At 33.1% G+C, this 23,015-nt stretch overlaps 1 protein-coding gene and 1 non-coding gene across 2 annotated transcripts in view; one reads left to right on the top strand and one right to left on the bottom strand.

The window, feature by feature from the left end:
• Positions 1-23,015, bottom strand: part of LOC113395993 (myogenesis-regulating glycosidase) — a 312,246-nt gene that overhangs the window by 246,305 nt on the left and 42,926 nt on the right. The window lies entirely within an intron of this gene.
• Trnag-ucc (transfer RNA glycine (anticodon UCC)) lies at positions 8,554-8,625 on the top strand. Its single transcript has one exon. It is a non-coding gene; the product is annotated as a tRNA-Gly (tRNA).

The following is a 23,015-nucleotide window of genomic DNA, read 5'->3' on the forward strand; positions in this document are numbered from 1 at the left end:
AATAAAAAAAATCGGAGTGAATCATATTTTAGCCATGAATTATTGACAGAATCAGAATCATTTTAGATTGCCTTTTCAAAATTTAAAATTGGGCTGAGTTAGAGTTAACTGTAGTTATATTTGTGTTTTCAAAATTGAATATGTTTTTCAATTAATTAACAGAAGAGGTAACATTTGCTCAACTTTGAGTAATTTTCTGAATGATATGTATTTATTTTCTTCGCCAAATATCACATAGCAAATTTTCTAGTCACGAGTCATTGTTATACTTGTATCATTACGTATTTATTTTTGATTATGTATTAGTCAAGTTTTCTGTAAACGCAAAGGGTTAGTAATTATTCGTATTTAAATGTAACAGAAATTAAGAAACAAGCTGCTATGCAATTGGAAAATAGATTTTGATATGACAACGTTTTAATAAGTACGTACTTTAGACGGGACTCAAATCAAATCAAAATATACTTTATTCAAGTAGACTTTTACAAGCAATTTTGAATCGTCATTTAACAAACTAATTAAAATAAAGCTAATCCAAAGTGGTTTAGCGTGATATGATTTGACTATCCTTGAAGGTTACAATCAGAAATGAGAATTTACTGTATTGTATAAGTTAGTTACGTAGTTGAATATTTCTAAGATCATCTAAGCCCAAAGAGTATGCGCCGCGCTTGCTAGCCCGTAACTTACGAGCAATCGACAAACGGCTGAAATGAAATACGCGTTCACCTCGGCCGTTCGAATATAACAGAAGCTAGAAAAATCGAGCGTTCAATTTATAGCAACTCTCATCACTTTTTTGTTTCATAATTATTTTAACAGTTCATTATATCATTGTTTCTTTTTCACAGTAAGACAGACAGACAAATGAGCCATTAGATGCAATAGTTTTGGATATAAGCATTGTGAAAAATGTAACATAATCATAACATAATCAGCCTGTAAATTTCCCACTGCTGGGCTAAGGCCTCCTCTCCCGTTGAGGAGAAGGTATGGAGCATATTCCACCACGCTGCTCCAATGCGGGTTGGTGGAATACACATGTGGCAGAATTTCGTTGAAATTAGACACATGCAGGTTTCCTCACGATGTTTTCCTTCACCGCCGAGCACGAGATGAATTATAAACACAAATTAAGCACATGAAAATTCAGTGGTGCCTGCCTGGGTTTGAACCCGAAATCATCGGTTAAGATGCACGCGTTCTAACCACTGGGCCATCTCGGCAAAAAATGTAAGCTATTACTTATTTAAAAGGTATAACGATAGACATATTTTAAACCCAATAAGACGTCATCGTCGACGACAAATTTTAACATGATAATTAATTTCCTAATATTATTTATTTGTTTAAAGCTGTTATCAAAAAGTGTATATTTTTCACATTACCATAATTTGGTAACAAATAGGAACTTAGCTGTTATGTCTATTTCGTTTTTACACTAAATCACTGAACATTTGGCTCGTCTAGACTTCTAACCAGAACATAGAAATGGTGATTAATTGGTAATGAGTGGATGCTTCCTAAACAGGCTTTCGCAGAATAATATCAATAGTAATAAAATGTTGTAAATTCCCGAAAATATATTATTATTTGTATACTTGATATTAATTTATTAACGTAAAGAGCCGAAATGGTTTAGTGATCAGAATTCGTGACTGATGTTGGCCGCTTTGAGGACGTGCAAGCACCAGCATACGTCGGGTAATAAAATTTTCCACGTGTGTAATTTGCTTTAAACTCATCTAAAAATAAATTTAAGTGTATTGCTTAGGTTATGTTGGAAAATAATGTAAATAATTTTATTTAAGCAAATAATTATGTTTCTAAGCAATTTAAAAGAATGACTTGACTGTTAATTGAAAGGCTAATTAAAGTAATTGCCTGCGACATATTCACTAACCAGCATTGCTTAAGAAGGCTTGCATGGTGGCAGGGCTTCGTGCAAGTCTATTTGGGTAGATACCGCCATATATTCTATCGAACAATAAACATTTATTTTTGTATTCCAGTTTTAAGAGTTAAGTAAACCAGTGTAACTTCAGGCACAAGGGACAACATTTTAGTTCCCAAGGATGGTGGCACATAGACATTGTAAGGTTGGATCAGATCATTAGGTGGCCCATTTGCCAGCCTGCTAACATATTTCACCTGATAAGATATTTACTGTTATATCTAAGTCAATAGTATTCTTTTAACAATACTTAAATAAAGATTTTAAATGATATTACTTAGTCCATATTAGTTTTGTCTTTGTTTTCATTTCTGAATCAAATACTTTATTTAAAAAAAGAACCACATAATATATTCACTTAATTTTTGTTTTTATAAATTTAAAGTTTGTTTTATTAGGCCAAGGACACCGAAATCCGAACCCTCGGAGAAACGTTTTGATAAACAAAACGTCTTAACAACTGCGAATATTTCCAGCGTGTTTGTATTACGCAATCTAAGAGAAATGTTATTAAGTAGCCCCCGAACCTCTATTGTCATATTTTCCTTAGAAATAAAATAAGAAATCTAAACAAAGAAAATGATACAAGGTAATTGAAATTCAATAACAAATGGCAATATAAAAGCACAGACGAGAATGGAAGTAAAATTTGAAACGAATTTTTTTCCCCTAAAATTTCACGAGCTGTACCGTTTCTTTGTCTCCGTGAAGTCATTGATCCGACGTAACAAATAATAATGGTATTGTAATTCAATTACCGGGAAACCCGGGATCGATTCCTGGCCAATTATCGAGGCATAAATGGCTCTTTCAGCCCTTTCGATTGTCAGAATGAATTTTGTGCCGGGTTTTTTATTTGAGCAATTTGTAATGGTGAGCTCGGTTTTAGTACAAAAGGAATTGTTTTGATGTATTTATTTATTGTTATATTTTATTAAATATAACAATAAATAAATACATCAAATATTCATATATAAATATGATAGATAGATAAATCATATTCAAAAGAAAACTTGACACCGTCTAACCGATATTGTTAAATGCATCATAGAATAACCGATACATACACTTAAAAATATCCTACTAACGCCATCTAGCGCAAACTGGTAATGCCTCAAGATCAAGCTGGCTTGTTGCCATTGATTCGAAGGAAAACACAACGCCATCTGGCGGACTTTGGATGTAAAGACATCATAGGATAATCGATACGACCGTGTATACCACATTCACACCAAAACGTCACAAGTCATGCCGTTAATTAGTTACAAAAATATCTACGAGAGGGCACTACGCACGCCAAAATAAACATGGAAGAAATAAAAAATCTATTAGAGAATATGTAGCAAGAAATAAGACAATCAAAAATGAAATGTTGGAAATGAAATAGGAATTAAAAACAACTATTATTAATAATCTAAATGAAAAATTTGCGAATTTAGAGGCGAAACAAGATATTTTCGAAATAAAAATCCAACAACAAAGTACAGCGATAAAAAAACTTTGAGAGACATACGGCGAAAAAACCTAATCTTGTTTGGCGTTAAAGAACAAGATAAATTTTATCATGAGCTAGAAAATACCGTAATTATTTTAATAAACAAACACTTTAACTTCCAGTATAATAATTATAGTATAGAAGATATCAGACGACTTGGAAAAAAGAAGGATACGATCAGACCAATAAAAATAACTTTCAGCACAATGGAATTAAAATTAAATATATTAAAAAATAAAAAACTTCTGGAAAACACGCCATATTATCTGAAAGAGGATTACCCATTGGAGATCCTAAACAAGCGTAAAGAGCTACAATCTCAACTTAGAAAAGAAAAACAATTAGGAAACAAGGCGTACCTCCGCTATGATAAACTGATCGTAATAAAGTATAAAGAACAACATTCTCCTCGCAGTCACACAAATAAAAAAAAAACTTGTCCATATCACCAGAATTATTACATACAAAAAATCAAGCAGCAAAACAAGATCAAAAACAATCTTATAAAAAGAACAAGACATCAAACATGAAAGATTTTATCATAGAAAAACCAAAGCTCAACTTTTTCTCCGCTGCCAACTCTCATGATCAGCCTGAAAACAAAGAAAACAACACGCAAAACATCAACAACAACAAATAACAACTAACAACGGCCCCTCCGACCCTTCATCTCCCACTATGGTTGGTCACCGCGGGAGAGCTCGACCAAAACCCTCCAGAAAAACCCAAAAATACTAAAAAATATTTATTTCAAGTGGCAACAATGTGAGAACTCTATCAACAACCCACCGATTAATAGAGCTGATGGACTCTTTGAAAAACACAACATATGACGTAATCGGCCTGTCTGAAATCCGGCGTACCGGTACATCAATCCAAGAATACGACGATTTCATATTTTGTTGTACAGGGGAAACGCGAGGATTATATGGTGTTGGTTTCATTGTTAAGAAATATCTCAAAAGAAGCATAGTCAGTTATAATGGAATATCAGACCGAGTGGCTCTTCTTAAACTAAATATAAATGGATACCAACTAGATATATTGCAAGTCTATGCACCCACAGAGGCTTCAAATGAAGACGAAGTGGATTTTTTCTATGATATCATTAACAAAACTTTAAGAAGCACGGGTGAGAATATAACAGTCATGGGTGACTTTAACTCAAAAATTGGGCAGCCTAGACCAGAAGAAAACCTAATAATGAAAAATAATGGATATGGCGTGAGAAATAGTAGAGGTGAGCGCCTGATAGAATTTGCATATGAAAAGAAACTAAGTATTATGAACACCTTCTTCAAAAAACCCACGAACCATAGATGGACCTGGAGATCCCCGGACGGAAATACAAATATTGAAATTGATTACATATTAACAAATCTAGTCAAAAATGTTCTAAATATACAAGTCTCAAATGTGAAGTTTCGTACAGACCACAGGCTTGTAAGGGCATCTTTTATACTACGAAAAATTAGAAAAAGCCGTACAAAATACACAAACCGTTTAAGAAATTCATTGAAAAACGAGGCCGAAATATCAGCATACAAACTTTCTCTAGAAAAGCAAGATAGAGCAACTTCAATGTCAAGAGAATGCCACCATACAAACCAATTACGACAATATAATTCGAGGCATAGAGAAAAGTCTACATACCGCACAAAATACGGAACAACACACCACTAAACCTAGTGTAATATCAGCATATACCAGAAAACTCATGGATCAGAGAAAACAACTGCATGGAATTAAAAATAAAACAAGAACAAAGAAAAACGAATTAAAAGCACTATATAAACTCATAAGTAAAAACATAAAGAGAGACTACAAGCTAAATCGATCAAAAACCATCGAAAAACATATAAGAACTACTGGCAGTATTAAAAAAGCATACAAGGAGCTAAATACCCATAAGATATGGATTAAGCAATTAAAAGAGTCAAACAAAATATCACATAACAGGACCGACATTATGAAATCCGCAACAAATTTCTACAAAAAATCGTATGATTCTCCAGCCCAAAACTGTACAAATACATTTAACAGCATCAACATACCTGCCGAAGACGACTCACAGATAAAAATGATAGACGAGCTCGAAATTGTAGAAGGAATAAAAGGACTGAAAGTAGAAAAAAGCCCAGGGCCTGATGGAATTACTAACGAGGCAATAAAAATAGGTTGTAAATATCTTGCACGCCCTCTGACATGTCTCTTTAATTCCATTCTCGATTCATGCACGACACCTTTACAATGGTCTGAGTCGACCATGATTCTACTCTACAAAAAGGCGATCCTACAAATATAGGCAACTATCGCCCGATCAGTCTACTGCCCACACTCTACAAACTTTTTTCATCAATAATTGAAAAAAGGATAAGCAAGGGTGTAGAAGAACACCAACCGATTTTAGACGTGGATATTCAATAATAGATCATATCCACGCATTAGAACAAATTATTGAGAAATATTGTGAGTATCAGAAACCACACTATGTAATGTTCATCGACTACCAAAAAGCCTTCGACACAATACGGCACTCTTCTATATGGACTGCCTTAAGCTCACAACACAAATACTTTTTAATTTCTATATATTTGTATTAGAATACAAATATATAGAAATTATAAAGTATTTGTACAACAACTGCACAAGCAGAGTTAAACTTGAGACGACAGGACCACCGATATCCATAAGGAGAGGCGTAAGGCAAGGCGACCCACTATCTCCGAGAATTTTTATAGCTTTACTGGAGAGCGTCTTCAGAAAATTGAATTGGGAAAGAACAGGGCTGAACATTAACGGTAAATACATCAGCGATCTAAGATATGCCGACGACATTATTCTATTATCCGAAAGTGCTAAAGAGATGCAATCAATGATACACTCACTAAAAACTATGAGCTACGAAGTGGATTTTGGAAATAAATTTGAATAAAACATAAATTATGTCCAACAGTACAAAGTACCCCATATATCTCGACCAAAAACAATTGGATTACGTAGATAGTTATATATACCTGGCCAAACAAATTTCCTTTGGAAAACAAAACAATGAATTAGAAGTTGAATGAAGAATTTCCGGAGCGTGAAAAGAGTTCTGGAGTCTAAAAGAAATACCATGCCTATGAATTTAAAGAAGAAACTAATGGACACATGCCTGCTCCCCTCTATCACCTACGGCTGCCAAACGTGGAAATACACGCTACGAGTAAGGAACAAAATCAGATCCTGCCAAAGAAGCATGGAAAGAAGCATTGCAAATGTGAGAAAAATATAAATAGTTCCACACAATGTCATACGGGAAAAGACTAAAGTTACAGATGCACTTAGTTTCTCTCAGAAGCTAAAGTGGCGCTGGGCAGGCCATGTGGCCAGGATGAGCGATGACCGTTGGACTTCTAGACTGACCTTATGGCGGGGCACTGCCGGTATTAGAAAGGGAGGGAGACCAATAACTCGTTGGGATAACGACATAATAAAAATAGCGGGTAAAAACTGGAAGACGATTGCCAAAGATCGAGAAAAATGGAAAAGTCTGGAGGAGGCCTTCACCCTCACATAAGAGGGGTTCTTGCATGGCTGCATGATAAATTATTGGAACATTTTAATCTTATTTTTTATATTTTAAATTTTATATTATATAATTTATGAATCCAATTAACATAACTATATTATTAATGCACATTATAATCTAATATTATAATTATAATGTAAATCATAATTAACTGTAATTTACGCGAGAAATAAAAGGCGTTTTATTTTTATTTTATTTATTATATTTTATGAAATAAGTAGCCGGACGGGCGAATAGGCCATCTGGTGGTGAGTGGTCGCCACCGCCATGCCATGCCAATGCGCCACCATACTTGGAAACTAAGTCATGTCCCTTGGCTTGTAGTCACTCATCCTTAAAACCGGAACACAACAATACTGTGTACTACTGTTTGGCAGTACAATATGTTGTGAGGGGTTGTTACCTACCTAGACGTCCTTGCACAAAGCCCTACCACAAGTAAACTATACCATATTATTCAATTATAAAGGTTATTCTGTACTACTAAATAAAGCTTAAGTGTCTGTCTATTTCTATATTGCAGACATTGGTAACATATTACTCATATAAAATTATTTTACATTTACTAGAACTATTGCAAAACGCGATGCAATTTCTTGTATAACTTATACCGTACAATAGTCGTTTTTTCTGTAAGGCATTACAAAAAAAAAGTCTCCTCATAAAAGTATCATTGTTTGATATTACGAAGAGCACGAAGATGAGACATATAATAGGTATTATTTGTTTAATATACTTGACTTATTTAGTCAAGTAGACTATGTATGTTTATAATATGTTATTTATTATTTTAAAAACAAATTGTGTATGAGGCGAGATGGTACAATGCAACATGTGAAAACATAACTAAATGACCTCCGTGGTCGAGTAGTGTTTACACCGGTTTTCATTGGTACGCCACTCCGAGGCCCCGGGTTCGAATCCCGGCCGAGTCGACGTAGGAAAAGTTCATTAGTTTTCTATGTTGTCTTGGTGTTTGTGGTACCGTCATTACTTCTGATTTTCCATAACACAAGTGCTTTACTTACATTGGGATCAGAGTGATGTATGTGATGTTGTCCAATGTTTATTTTTTTTTTTAAATTTTCATTTGCTTCGTGTTTACACTCGTGCGCGGTGATAAAGGCAAACATTGAGAGGAACCTTGAAAATGTTGCAAACCTGCTCTTCAAAGGGAAGCAGGTCTTCGCTCCGTGGGGTCAATTTCAGGCGTTTACCTTTTATAGTATTGATTTTGTATACAATTTTGTCCTCTTTATCGTTGGTTTATTTTACATAGAAGATGATTTTCTTTTTCCATAGAGCCTGTATAGATTGAAATTTGCACAGGTGAACAATTAAATAAATATCTTAACAATTTTAATAACGCTTGAAATCATTAAGAATGAAGTTTTTCGAAATAAGTAGGAATATTTGCTCATACTATTAGTATTATATTTCAGAATCGTTTACACAACTGTGTAATACCATCGGATAGGTGAAAATTGTTTTGTAAGATTAGATTGAAATTATATATCGTGAATGTCATCTGCGTTGGTGGTGTAATGGTCAGCATAGTTGCCTTCCAAGCAGTTGATCCGGGTTCGATTCCCGGCCAACGCACCATTTTTTATTACTTTGTAAAATTTTAATTTAATTTCTCATATTTGAAAAGCTATTGAAAATCTACTATTTCTGGTTATTCTTAACACTGTAAACTAAAACTGCCACTTTTTATTGTAACAAAATAACTTCATGTAATATCGATATAATTATAATTAGGGCATAAAATATAATATGCTGTTGCTATATGACATGTATGACGCAACTACGAGTATATTAAAGAATCGTTATCAAGATATAAGGACGTGGAAGAACATAAAAACATCATATTATCTGCGATTAGGCGGTAATGACCATAAATCGTTAATTAAGCGAGCTACAGACTGGGGACAAGTCCCGTAATATTCATTTCTTACCTTACTTTACTTTATACATACAAAGAGAAAAAAATCTTATATGAATTGAAAAGCAAAATCAAAGTATACTTTATTCGAGTAGTATATAACTCGTGAATCGTTATTTTACAGTATAATATTGAATGTATGCGACCAGTTTAAACGTCAATAGCGCAATGGTTTACGGGCCAACTAGAAATGTAAAAAGTCACAGGATCTGACCCCTCGGGCTATTGTCGTCCCCATTCCTAACACAAGTGATAAGCTTAAAAGGAGGGGTAAGTAGGGATATTAGTAATTCCTTGATTAATTTGGGGCATTGCTATACTAGCAATCTTTAAAAAAAAAACAGTTATTCAAGTGTAGATTCTATCGAGAAGAACCGACACGAAACTCAATAGTTATTCATTCCAACATTTCACAACCAATTTTTTTTTCATAAGTGATAGTTAACTCTATGAAATGATGTATAACACTTGGATTGTCAATGGGTTGATTTATATTTATATATAATTCATATGGCAAAAGAAACATTGCGCGAAAACATGCTAGTTTCAAATCAAATTGTAACATTTATCCACTACTAAGTAGGTAGGGCCCTCTTGGTAGGTACCATCCAATCGTATGTTCTACCGCCAAAAATGTATATGTATTGTTGTATTCCAGGTAGATGGGTGAGTGACCTAGTGTAACTCGTGCCTGACAAGGGATATAGCATCGTAGCTCTTAATAGTTTTACAGTGCTCTAAGACTCTAAGTGTCTGTGGGCGATGATAACTAATTACTATCAGGTGGACCTTTTATCCGTCCGCTTACCTTATAAAAAAACGGGTACCCAGGAACAAAGCAGACAGGTATATTTAAAGGTTAGTTAGGTTACAGTTTTTAGAAAATCAAAATACTGAAAATTCCCCTCGTCTGACGACAATTTTATTTGATTTAGAATACGTATTATATACATATAAGTTTTAAGTATGAGTTTTATTTATATTCGTCCATTCCATGTATAAAAATACAAAATCGGCATTCGTAGGACAGAATGTTATTGATTGGGAAAACCAAATCCCATCAATATTCTTGATACTTTCGAAAGCGACGAAACGATAAATAATTAAGACTTTTTTATTTAAGTCTTAGATGGAGAGGTCTTAATACTGTGTTGTCTGTCTGTCCAGCTACATGTCTGTCACGTCTTTAGAAGTTTGTAAAAGTTTCGACAGCTGTGAATGAATCGACCCGAAAGACCGATAGATATTTCAGATACAAATTACTTCTTATACGAGTACGTGTACAAAATATCTAATTGTGTCTCATTGGTGTAGTAGCTTATAAGATTAAAGCATTAAGATCCTAGGATCAAAGTACCTCAGAAAAAAAAAAAAAATAGTTTTTGGTACAGAAATTCTCTAAAGTAGCTCTGAGTCTGGAAATAAGCAGTGTTTATATTCTCTTCTATTCTTAACTACATCGTCAGTCGGTTTTTTTTTAACTTCGGTAAGCTTATTCAGCAAAACGAGTTGATTGTGATACAGCCGTACAGATGGAGTCGTAGTTTGTTATATACATATCGTTTACTTACTTTATATGACGACGAGGGCGTAATTTTAAGCAGGATATTGTTTAAAAGAAATACATTTTTTTATGTATTTTTAGTAGTGGGTTTTAATAGTTGATCTTGTATTGAGAATACAGGATTTAAAATAAAAAAAAAAACTAACAGTATTTAAAACGGGATATTTACCATGTTTTCTATTTTTATTTGATAGAGCTCGATATTTCGACATTATCTACGAATGTCTTGTTCAGGAGATAATGTCGAAGTATCGAGCTCCACCAAATAAAAATAAAAACATGGTAAATATCCCGTTTTAAATATTGTTAGTAATAAAAATAACCATGTTAATTTAAAATCTTATATAAAAAAAACTAGTTTAAGGTTATCCATCACTCACCATCAATTATTTAGTAATATTTAATTCAAATATACTTCTTTTCTATTTTAATACAACTCTGTCTAATGTATGCAGTCGCCCTTATTCTGACTTGTAATAAAAGTAGCGGACGATATCATTTTCATGTGATCGTTCGTTTACGAAAGCATATTTTTTCCAATATTACAGAATCAGTGGTAAAAATATTATGTTCGAGTCATCTATATTTATGTGTTAATAAGGTATTAGAATAAATGTCTATTTTTTCTTCGATATAAAATTATTATTATATCTTGATATTTATTTTATGTCTTGCTAGGCTATTATCAAATAATTACATTAAACGTCAAAGAACATTTACGACCTTCGTGGTCGAGTAGTGCGTACACCGGTTTTCATGGGTACGCCACTCCGAGGTTCCGGGTTCGATTCCCGGCCGAGTCGAAGTAGAATAAAGTTCATTATTTTTCTATGTTGTCTTGTGTCTGGGTATTTGTGGTACCGTCGTTACTTCTGATTTTCCATAACACAAGTGCTTTAGCTACTTTCATTCAGAGTAATGTATGTGATGTTGGACAACAATATTACAAAAAAAAATATATAAAAATCTACTAAGTATTACTAAGACCGAATCTTATTAATAATCCAATAAATTTTTGTACGTTTTGAAGCTTAGAAATAACTATAATAAGATTATTTTCGCTTTGGAAATTTGAAAATAGCCAAACTACATTAAAAACTAGTACATACACATCAATTTAAACCTTATTTGACAAGAAACGCCATATTGTAATGAGAATAGGTTTTTAAAATGGCTCCATTTTTTTATTTCGGTGCTGCGTAACATTTATCTTTAGGCATTGTTTGTTTTGGTTGTTATTGTTAGGGTTTTATATATAATCAAGATATAATGTTTTTTTTTTGTTGTACACACGATTTTTCCGGTGACTTTATACGAAGAAAATTTGAATATTAGCGGAATATTTTGTGTCCCGAGTAATCCGACAGCTGAGTGAGTCTCGGTCCCGTCGGTGGGTACTATAGCTTTAGGTCCATCGTCCATCAACTCAAAGCAACACACAGATATGGTAAAAAAAACATCCGATGTCAGTTTTCAAGTTTAGTCGTACATTAAATTACCTGTTGCAGATTATTCCATGTAGCCTTAAGACGATTTATAGAATATCAGCACAAAGGTTATCTAGACCAGTTTCTTTGATCTTCTAACTTAAAGGCGTTTTATCATGTAATTACTAAAACAAAAGAGCAGTCAAGTGCAGCTCAGACGTAATATAGATAGAAAGGATACGATAAAAGTTTACCTCGTTTCAGGGGATGAAAACAAATAATGAAGCGAATTTTTCTCGATCGTAAAGTTTAGTGCAAGTCAGCCTAAGCAGCATTAATTTATTGGATTCATTCTACCACGAAAAAATAAATATTTGGTACTGTTGTGTTCCGGTTTGAGGGGGAAGCCAATGTAACTACAACAACAAGGGACGTACCATCTTAGCTCCCAAGGTTGGTGGTATGTTGGTGGTTGGTTGGAGGGCTTAATATTTCTAACAGGGTTAAGGTCTATCATGGGGAGGCTAATTTGCTCATCCGCCAACCTTGATTATGAGATGGTCTTATAGATAGGCTTTATTATAAAAGCACAAGAAAATTCAGTAAGTTTGCCTATATGTATTTTAATCAACGTATTATATTAACTGGCTTTGATCCTGAAGATAAATAAATCGTATAACAACGCGCGATCGTACGCTATATTTCAGTGGATATAGAACAGTAATTGGAATTAAAAACAGGTGCCGTAAAATGTTTCGAGAATTTTCTTCTCGTTGAATATTTACAATTGGAAAAACGGATGTCAGAATTTTGGAGATTACGATTTTTGTAAGAAATATTTTATTTAGAACTCGCAGTGCACCTTAACTGGAGATCGAAAAATTCAATTCAATATTTAAAATGGTATTTTTACAAAATTAAAAAAAAGAACCGTTCCTTTTAACTCCTTTATTCGCTCTGAAAATATAAGGTTTCCTAGACGCTTATTGTATATTTTAAATATAATATTTACAAAATTAAAAAAATAATCCGCTTAGTTTTAGAACGACTGCTTCAACAAAAAAATATGAAATAAATTATTAAGTTTGGAAATTGTATAGGGACGGTACTGCTCTACAAGACAATACAGAATTATCGGAAGCTTTAATTGTCTTTATCAAATAACAATACCCGAGATGGCCAAGTAGTTAGAACGCATGGATCTTAACCGATGATTTCCAGTTTCAGCCCAGGCAAGTACTTCTAAATTGCACTTTCACGTGTTTAATTTGTGTTTATAATTTACCTCATTCTCGGTGGTGAAGAAAAGCCTTGTGAGGTATTAGGTTTCATGTGTCGCTTAGATCTTAGTAGAATCCCTAAGTGGAAAAAGCCTTATTTCAGAAGTGGGACATTTATTTTAGAAATGCTATGGTTTGAAGGTTTTGTCAAGTCAAGATAGCCACCACTTTTTCAATAGGCGAAGAACGCGAATACAAACCCATTTTGATGCTCGTGAACTTCATTTCTGTTTATCATTCTTCTAGAGCTGTTTTTTTCATTTTAGTTTCTGCTATATTCTTACTTTTAAATAATTATAATTACGAAGATCAAATTAACAAATTATTTTATAGAGTGTTTAATTAAATCTACTATATTTGTTATTTACATTTCTTAACACACCATTGTCGCAGCCGATTTCAAGTCAATGCTTTAGTATGATATCATTTAATATTCTATTCAAGTTAAAACAGAACTCATAAATTGATACGGAACATAAAATACAATCGGTTCTTTCATACCGATTGTGTGAGTGTGAAAGTGTGAGTTACACATATACGCAGGAACGCACACATAAACATTTTGATTGATTGATAAACTCACTGCAGAAAAATGAATTAATTTCGACAAAACCCTTAAAGTAGCAATTCTGACTAAGTATAATTATAGAGAAATATTCGTAGTCGTCCCGCCATTATATCTGGTTTATAGTACCTTGTATTATAATCGAATGTGGCATAAATGCTCCTGGTTTTAGCTATATCATCAAAATGAACCGTTATTTTGGTGTATTAAGTATCCCAATCCAGTCGTGTATCAAGCCTCGTAATTGGATCGAAAATAATTAATTAATTTGACATAATTCGTTACAATATCACAATGTAAATGCGAGATTTTAATCACCACATTACTGTTATACATGGGACATGTTTGTTCATTTTATACTTATATTACTTTTTCATTCCTGTACCTAAATATTGTCCATATTGCTGATCTAGCCGTAAGGCCGCTTTTAGTATTTTATTTATTACATTGGAAGACTTTTTTTTATACGAATCATGTTTAAGTCGTAAGCTTAGAAATTGATTCCATTGAGGTGTATTATTTCTGAATACGAATATATAGTTGGATTTTGAGGTCTTAGGTTTTAATCCTGGACGAGCCGATAAATTTTAAAGGTTTTTAAGCAATTTTGTAATTAAATTTTCAGTAGCAATTCAGAGTTTGGAATTTGGCAGTACTAGCAATCCCGGAAGGCACGTTAAGCCGTTGGTCTTTAGTCCGAACATTTTCGGTCGTGTCGGATTTTCCGTCCCGACGGATAATCAGAGGAAATAGAAAGTGCACTTGAGTTTATAAGTCTATACTTATAGTCCTGCAGAATTGGTTATTTTGACAATAGTCACCGTGGTAGAAAACGCCCAGGAAGATATTATGTTTAGTTAACAAATCAATTTCATTTATTTTATTATTGTATTCATTTATAACGTTTTTAATAACACGTTAATGGATATCATCCTAGTGTTTCCGTGAATAATTGAGTCTGTTTGCAAGTGTGATATAAAGCGATTTGACAAAAAATTTACTGTGACAGTATAAATGATGACTAAAAGTTATCATGTCGGTAATAAACTTTATATTAACCTTAAGAGTCTATTACAAATGTAATTATTTTATATGAATACTTAATAATAAATATCCAGTATCACAAAATCCACTTAAACATATTATGGAATCGGCCATCAGTATTAACGTTCGCCGAATGAACATAACATTGCATCAAGTCTAATCAAGATTTCTAGTTCATGGTATAAACGAACTGCTGTTTGCCGCTTTGAAAACGTCAAATGAGCAATTTTCGGGCTATTTCAAATGCATAAAACTTTATGTCCCACCGCAAAACCACTAACCAGTCAATATTGAACTTCGCATAAACATGAGAGTTCTACAAACGTTCAGCTCGTAGTAAGAAATTTGGGAGGGGTGGTAGTTTAAGTTAAATTGGCCGCGGGAATCGGTGTAACTGTTAATTTTCAAGAATAGCCGAAACCTTTCCTCTTAACGAGCGGAGGTCATTAAGGAATGTTTAACAGCCGACGGAAATGCTCTGACCCGCGAGTGGCTTACGGAAAGTTATCAGCAATTAGTGACGGCGCCAGGTTAAAGTTCGCCAATTTCATTACTGAAAATCATAGATGGGTCTTTATTTGAAGAATTACTGCTAAAATTTAAAGTTTAATTAGGTTAAACTTACTTAAGCATTAGGTTCTCTCTTGCGAATTTCTCTTGAACTAAAAATAAAGAGATCGACTTTTATATAAAAATGGTAAATTGATCTAGTGAATCTTATTTCAAAAACACACGTACAGGATTCTTGTTTTTTAATATGGTTAAACATTACTCCTGATATAATAATATCTTTAACATCTATTATTTAAGAAGATAGAAGTTAATATAAGCCACATGTTAAAGTGATAACAATCTAACTTATAGTTTAATCAATACTGTTCGCGCCTGACATTAAATTAGTATTGGTACATCATGCATTGGTATGAGTGATGGATGCTCGGGCTTACTAGGTGATATGTTAGTGTGCATGATACGACCAAATGTAAACACAGAAAAAAACAAATTAGATTTGTTAAGATAATTTAACACGCATCCGTGAAAGAATAGATATATATATATATATATATATATAGGTAATTCGACGTATTCCCGTTAGGAGGTGATAGGGGTGACTATTTGCGATAATTTTAACCCATGCATCATGCAAAAGTGAACCATTTTTGAGTTATTACGTTTTTTAGATTTTTTTTCAAAATTAGTCAAAATTGCAACTTCAAAAATTTATTTAAAAAAAAGTTTCGATTAAAATCTACTTTTTTCTTCTGATTTATAAAAATGATTAAACACTGGATATTTTTCAATATTTTAACAATAATTATTGGTCCAAATTTAGAAATGCGAGACGGAAAACGATATTATTTCAATATTTTTTTTATTTTTTTCCCTCAAATATGCCTGAAAAACAAAAAAAAACATTATGAAACTTGTTCTGCAGATTATTTTAAAAACATAATCGTTTACTTAGCTTTCCGAAAATGTAAAAAACTAGGAATTTATTTCAAAGCAACCGAAATAAAATGATCAGAAAGGACGCTGGCGGAAATTCGTATTCGAACATGACCGAATTCGTACTAAAGGTCGCTCTTTAAAATTCCCACAAAATTGATTTAAAATAATAACCAATGTAAAAAAACTTACTTATTTACTTAACTTACTTACTTAATACAAATTTAAAATAAAATTTAGATACATAAACAGTTCAGTAGCTAAGTTACAAATAAGATATTTTGTAATTTAGGCTAGTTCTTGCTCGAAGTGACTTCCCCTATTGCGAACGCAATATTAACCTAATTGACGACCTCTGTGGTCGAGTAGTGTGTACACTGGTTTTCATGGGTACGCCACACCGAGGTTCCGGGTACGATTCCCGGCTGAGTCGATGTAGAAAAAGTTCATTAGTTTTTTTTGTTGTCTTGGGTCTGGGTGTTTGTGGTACCGTCGTTACTTCTGATTTTCCAAAACACAAGTGCTTTAGCTCCTTACATTGGGATCAGAGTAATATATGTGATATTGTCCAATATTTATTATTATTTAATATCTATATATATTAGTAGAAGAACAAGCAAATATGACAAAAGAGTAAGTAGTTACCATCGCCCATAGACATGGTCGCAGTAAGAAGTACATCGTTAATGTGTGTGGGCTTTAGGCTGTGTTTAACACCGGAAGTGACCACTTACAGTTAAAGGGACACTCGCTCATTATTTTCAAAAATATAAATTCCTCAATACTATTTAATGAGTATATTCTTATAATTCGTATTCCTAACCTATTCAGTCCATTTGAATGCCAATATTTTCTGTCCTGTTTACTATCTTATCAGACAAGATATTGCGATATTCATTTCAATATTAAGGTTATTTTTTCGAACTCGGAGACCATTTTCAATATAAGCGGTAATATTTCCACTACCGTTTCTTCACACAATCTCTACTCGATCACGGTCGGATTGCCGATGCGTCCGATAAACGCAGACTCCAATTTCCTGGTTACGTACAGAATAAGACTCTTACATATTTTCAGGGGTTTCGGTAAAGATATGAGAATATATTTTTAAGCTTATAAGCATTTTCACGTTGGAAAATTTTCTAGTCTAGCTATAGGATAGTTTTTAATTAATGTCTATTTTTCTAAGTACAGTTTCTTTTTTTTTTATTTCTATGTTTGCAGATCTCAGGGTGTGTGCTTAAAGTCCGGGTGAGGTTAGTTTTTTAGGAAATTGTTTCGATTTAAAATGGGTATGTAACAACATTCCTATATCTCAGAAAGTACGTAGAAGCAGTTTATTGTACCGTGGCCGTAATGAGTTCAAGAGAAAGTTTTTCATTGATATTTATTTTAACAAAGATTCACTCTCTGTAAATCAGCTTTAAATTTGGGCAAAATGACAATATTTAAAAAAGTAATACGAAATTAAACCTCGAAAGTAAGTTAAGTTATAAGTTCCTCTTCATTCATTTGAATATGTGTTTTTGTATGATATAGTTAAGCGGTCGGGTAATTGGGCCATTCCTTACATCGCCATTGCACTATCGCCTTGGGAACTAAGATGTTATGTCCCTTGTGCACTCCCACGTCAAACTGGAACACGACAATGCTCAGTATTTCTGTTTGGGTGTAGGCTTGCTAAAAGCCCTACCACCAAGAACGATGTTTATACCTATTTCGTTCACGTATAAATTAGTTTTTGTTTAACTGAAAAACTTTAAGGAATATAAATTTTATTATAAACAAATATATTCTTCGTAATATTTTATAGTTATAAGTAGCAGCGATCGTTGTCTGTACGAATCTAGAGGCTCGGAGACGATGTCCCGCATTTCGCAGTGTCCGGGCTAAGATTATAACGGTTTTTATTACCGCTTCGGGATATATGGACGGATATCCGCGCACTGAGCCATGGTCTATTAGTTACGTTAGGATATTCATGTTTATTTATAAAAGTCACTTTGTAATACAACCCCTATACAGTCACATAAGCAAAGCAGTGGCTAAATGCTCGTAGATATTTTATATATTAATAGTTTAAGCCGATTTTTTGTTATGGTCTAATTTTGAAGAGCTTCTGCCGTAGATATGCAGAAAATTAAAGATAATTCTTATTAATAAATGCGCAAGGCATAAAGAAGAAGCTTTGGCATCTTAAAAGATACATATGTACCTCTACAATAGTGAATTAGCAGCGGTTTGCTTAAAGATGATACATGTGCTTGTACTCTATACCTAAAGTAAAAATAATCCATGAATACGGATGAACAAACAAGCAGAGTATAAGATTTGGCAAACTAATGTATTTCTGTGAAAGTTTTCGATAAACAGATTTAAAAAAAGCCTCACAAGTGCTATTTCAATTATTGCTTTAAATGTATCCTGAATTTGTAAAGGAACTAATGTGGAGAGAATTTCATTTCACCGTAGATCCGGACAATTCTCGAACGAATCCGCAACCAATCTCCGAAGGAAAATAAATTACGGATCGCATTAGAAAGTTCCAATATCCAGCCAGCATTTCCAATTTTCTACATAAAACTACACCATAACTCGTTCGATATAATATATCTCGTACTATTTCTAAGTGGAGTCTCGTATCGGTTAACAGTTGTGGTGCTCCGTTGCCAACTTTGTTTATTTAATGTGATTTTAAAGCAATTGAGGAATTTCGGGAAAGATTTAAAGTGGTATGTTGGAGCTGTTCTTTGAAAACTAATTTAGTAATATTTTTTAACTTTAATTATTGTGATTTGATATTTTGTATATATTATCTGTCACTTGGTGGAAAATAAATACAAATAATGCTTAGTTTATTTGATGATTCGGAGTTATACGAGTGTTTAAGTTAGTTAAGATGAAATGACCCAGTGCACGAGACTCGTGGCTCGCTGAAGATCTTGGCTTAAAATCCGAGTCAGACTAATTGAGTTTTAGGGTAGGTACCTTGGACTTCCGGTCCAAGAAATCATCGTCAAATTTCGGATGAAATTCTACCATATTCGTCTATACGTACTAGACCAGCGTCGTAGAAGACACTCCAAGCCTAAATTAATAGATACGTTGTCGTATACAAAATAGTAAACAAAAAATATTTGACTTAGAACATTTTCACGGGCGATGATTTGGACCGAGCGAACAACCTCGGTTAAAAAGTAAAATAGGACAAGTTACGGTTTCACAAATTGGTATAAATACAGTAAAACCACTCCTTGGCTTCGATCCAAAGCACTTATTCTTATGCCACTTAAACTTTCAACCCGAGATTTGATACTGGAACTTGTAAAATAAAAAGTTGATGTGATTCCGATGAAGTAGAAGATGCTACGTTAAAGTATGCATTTGCTCCTGGTTGTTGGAAATGGTTCAAATACTAGAGTGGCTAAAGTCTGAATTTCAAAGTCACATGTCGAAGCATTAGTATTCAATGCTGAGTGCGATGAATAATTTCGTGGAATAAAATATCGAATTCAGTCTTTATTACGCAGTGAATCTCGGTAACTGAGAAATCTTTATAGGTAGTCGGTGCAAGTTCACAATATTTCGTTAAGTGATAAAACTGAATTCTATATGTTTAAGTGTAGTAGCTGGGTTAGTTAACCTTAATGGAATTGTAAGTTGGAGGCCGATATTACCTCAATGCTTTTATTGTTATAATGGACTTATTCTGATTTTTTTGGCAAAAGTATTGTTATTTCAGCTAAATTTGGAATCTGAAGAAATTGAGAGAATTGAGAGTGTGACACATGATTGAATTTACTTTAAAGTCCATCTCTTTATACAAATTCGTACCTATAGAATAAAAAAAGGAGAAAATGATCCAAAACATCTTTATTAATATAAAAGTTTAGAATTGCTGATAATATATTTATAGTTTATCGCTAATGTTAACGAAGCCTTTGATCACGAGGAAGTGAAATATATTTAAAAAAAATAAACTACTACGTAGCTCAGTATTAACACTTTTCCATTAATGAAATTACATAATTATGTTAATTGAAAATCAATGTTTTTAATTAACCTGTAGACCTTGCAATTAAACAATTGCCTGCAGGCAAATAAATATAGTACTATACTGATAACATGAAACATATATAAAACTTATGTACAATAAAATAGTACAGGTGTCATATAATCCTTAATTTGTTTCCGTCGATAGTTTTCAGATCTGATATATATCTGTAAAAACAGCTGGTAGATTTTCGACAAACAATAAAAAATAAAACGAGTACATTGCTGCTATATCATTTTAGATATTTGAATATTATTAACAATCGAAACGTGTTCTATATTTAAAAAAACATCATTAAAATCTATTTTAGCAGCAACCAACACGTGATAAATGAAAACGTCTGTTTGTGTCACGTATTAAGATATGAAAGACTGTCCCCGGAGTCGTACAATACGCGTCCATTGACCTGGATAAACAGGGGAATGATAAACCACGCTCAATAGATACATTGCTTGTCTCGTGAAATGTGTCCGACGCAAATGTACTTTTAAAACACGAAACTAAAATATAGATAAGATTATTATTGAGAATTATGCCGGTGTCGATCAATAAATGTTTCTGTTTTGATGTCGGATCTACTAAAAATTATATTTTTAGCCAAGTGTTATTAAGAATTAGATTAGCACCTAGTTTTAATATTGTAGAAAACCAGTGCATGTAAAATTATTTATCCGAGTTCATAGCAGATAAGATTAACGACTCGAAATGGTACAGTGGTTAGAACACGTGATCTTAACCGACGATTACGTGTACCCAGGTAAGTACCACTGTATTTCCGTGTGTCCAAACAGCGTGCGGATAAGGGTCGGTTGGTAAATCTTTGTTACTTCTTCAGGATAATTGCATTTTCTTTAGACTAATGCAGCGGATATTATAACATCATCAGGTATCATTATAAATTTCTTAGATATTAAGACATCTCTACTAATATTGTAAATGCGGAAGTAACTCTGTCTGTTACCCTCTCACGCTAGATCCGCTGAACCGATACCGATGGAATTTGGCTTGGAGTTTGAGTCCCAAGGAAAGCTAGTTTTTTCGCCTGTTCTTCTGGGAAGGGTAACATTTTCCCCATGCGGAGTGTCAGTTTGTGTGCTATAGGTAAAGTTTTATAAATTTCGCAAGGGTAGAGCAAGAGGTGCAGCTAGTATATAATATTATGATATTGTGTAAAATCATTTTTTTATACAAAAACTGTACCTTGCTTTGATTATCAGGCACAAGCATGAGCTGGTTACGAATGTTACCAAAGGACTAATAACTCGTGGGTCATTGTTCTCTTTTACATCAGGATTCGAGAAAAAGTTCAAATTATTCAATTGAAAAATGAATGTTTACTAAAGATTGGAAATGAAACAACCGCCTCCAGCTGTAAATAAATAAAAACATTGCGCAACTATTATTTCTGAAATAAAAAGTACTAAATCCCACATTTTTTATAATTATAATAGTTTCTTTTGCCGGTTCTGCTCAGGTCTGAGTTGATTCTTTCGATAGTCATTGGAGATTTATGACTAACAGTTATTGTAATGCTTTTATAATAAATAAGAATTTTGTATTCATCAGGCTTTTCTTTATTTACTTTAACAATTTATCAATGATTCGAGGAAAAATTAGAAGAGACGAAATGAAAAAAGTAATTTGTGAGCTAAGGCCGAACATACGACATTCTTCATATTTAAATATTATAAATATAAACGATAATACGATGTCAGTGATAATAATTATTAATTTTATGTGATTCAGATATACAGTAATTACTTGACCGAATAACTTTGATCGTATCGTAATCTTCAAATTTAATGAGCTTACAAATTCTGCAAGTTCAATAAGCTTTTGCATTTCACAGTTATAATTTTATAAATCAAACATCCCTATAAACACACATAGATATTTTATTTAATATAATAAACTCACATAATCGAAATTGGGGGTCTTGCAGGTGCGTTGCTAGAAATTTCATAGCTAAAGTTTCTTCCTTCGTGTACCATAGGAAATAGATAACCCTGCGTTAACGAAATTCGATTTGAAGGAATTCAATAAAAAAACATTTAATTATCATAAATAATTGGATTAAAGTGATTGTTATTGTGTATTTAAGTACGATATTATTTTTACCTGATTTTTTTTCCATGAAAATATATTTTCAAATGAATTAAATAGCATTCACCGTGACAGTATCCAAGATACGTCTGAAGTCCTCGGAGACTAACTACAATATGTAACCAGTGACCTGGAAACCAGGGGAATGACGAACCAACAGTATTGCGTTGCAAAATATTTTGGTATGGAGCCAGGTTGCTTTTTCTATCTTTTTTATGTATATACGTTGTTTGATGATATATTTATTCGAATATTCTGGAAACTGTTCTCGTGGGATCAGTTTCTGGAATTTAGATAAAAATATATATAGAAGTTAAAAATATATATTTTCAATTTTATTAATTGATGTATCTATTATATTTTATATTGACTGCCTCGTTGGTCTAGTGGCTATATATAAAGCGGCAGATCCCGAGGTCCTGAGTTCCTGAGCCCCAGGTGGGGCCGATAAAAAGCTATTGGATTTTCTATCGAAAAAATGTCAGAATCAGTCTAAAAGTTGGAAGGTCTAGGAATCGGAGAGAAGAATCTGAGGTCGTTTGTCTGAAATCTTTCCGGTCGTGT

Source organism: Vanessa tameamea, chromosome 14 (genome assembly GCF_037043105.1).
Source record: "Vanessa tameamea isolate UH-Manoa-2023 chromosome 14, ilVanTame1 primary haplotype, whole genome shotgun sequence".
Taxonomy (NCBI): Eukaryota; Metazoa; Arthropoda; class Insecta; order Lepidoptera; family Nymphalidae; genus Vanessa; species Vanessa tameamea.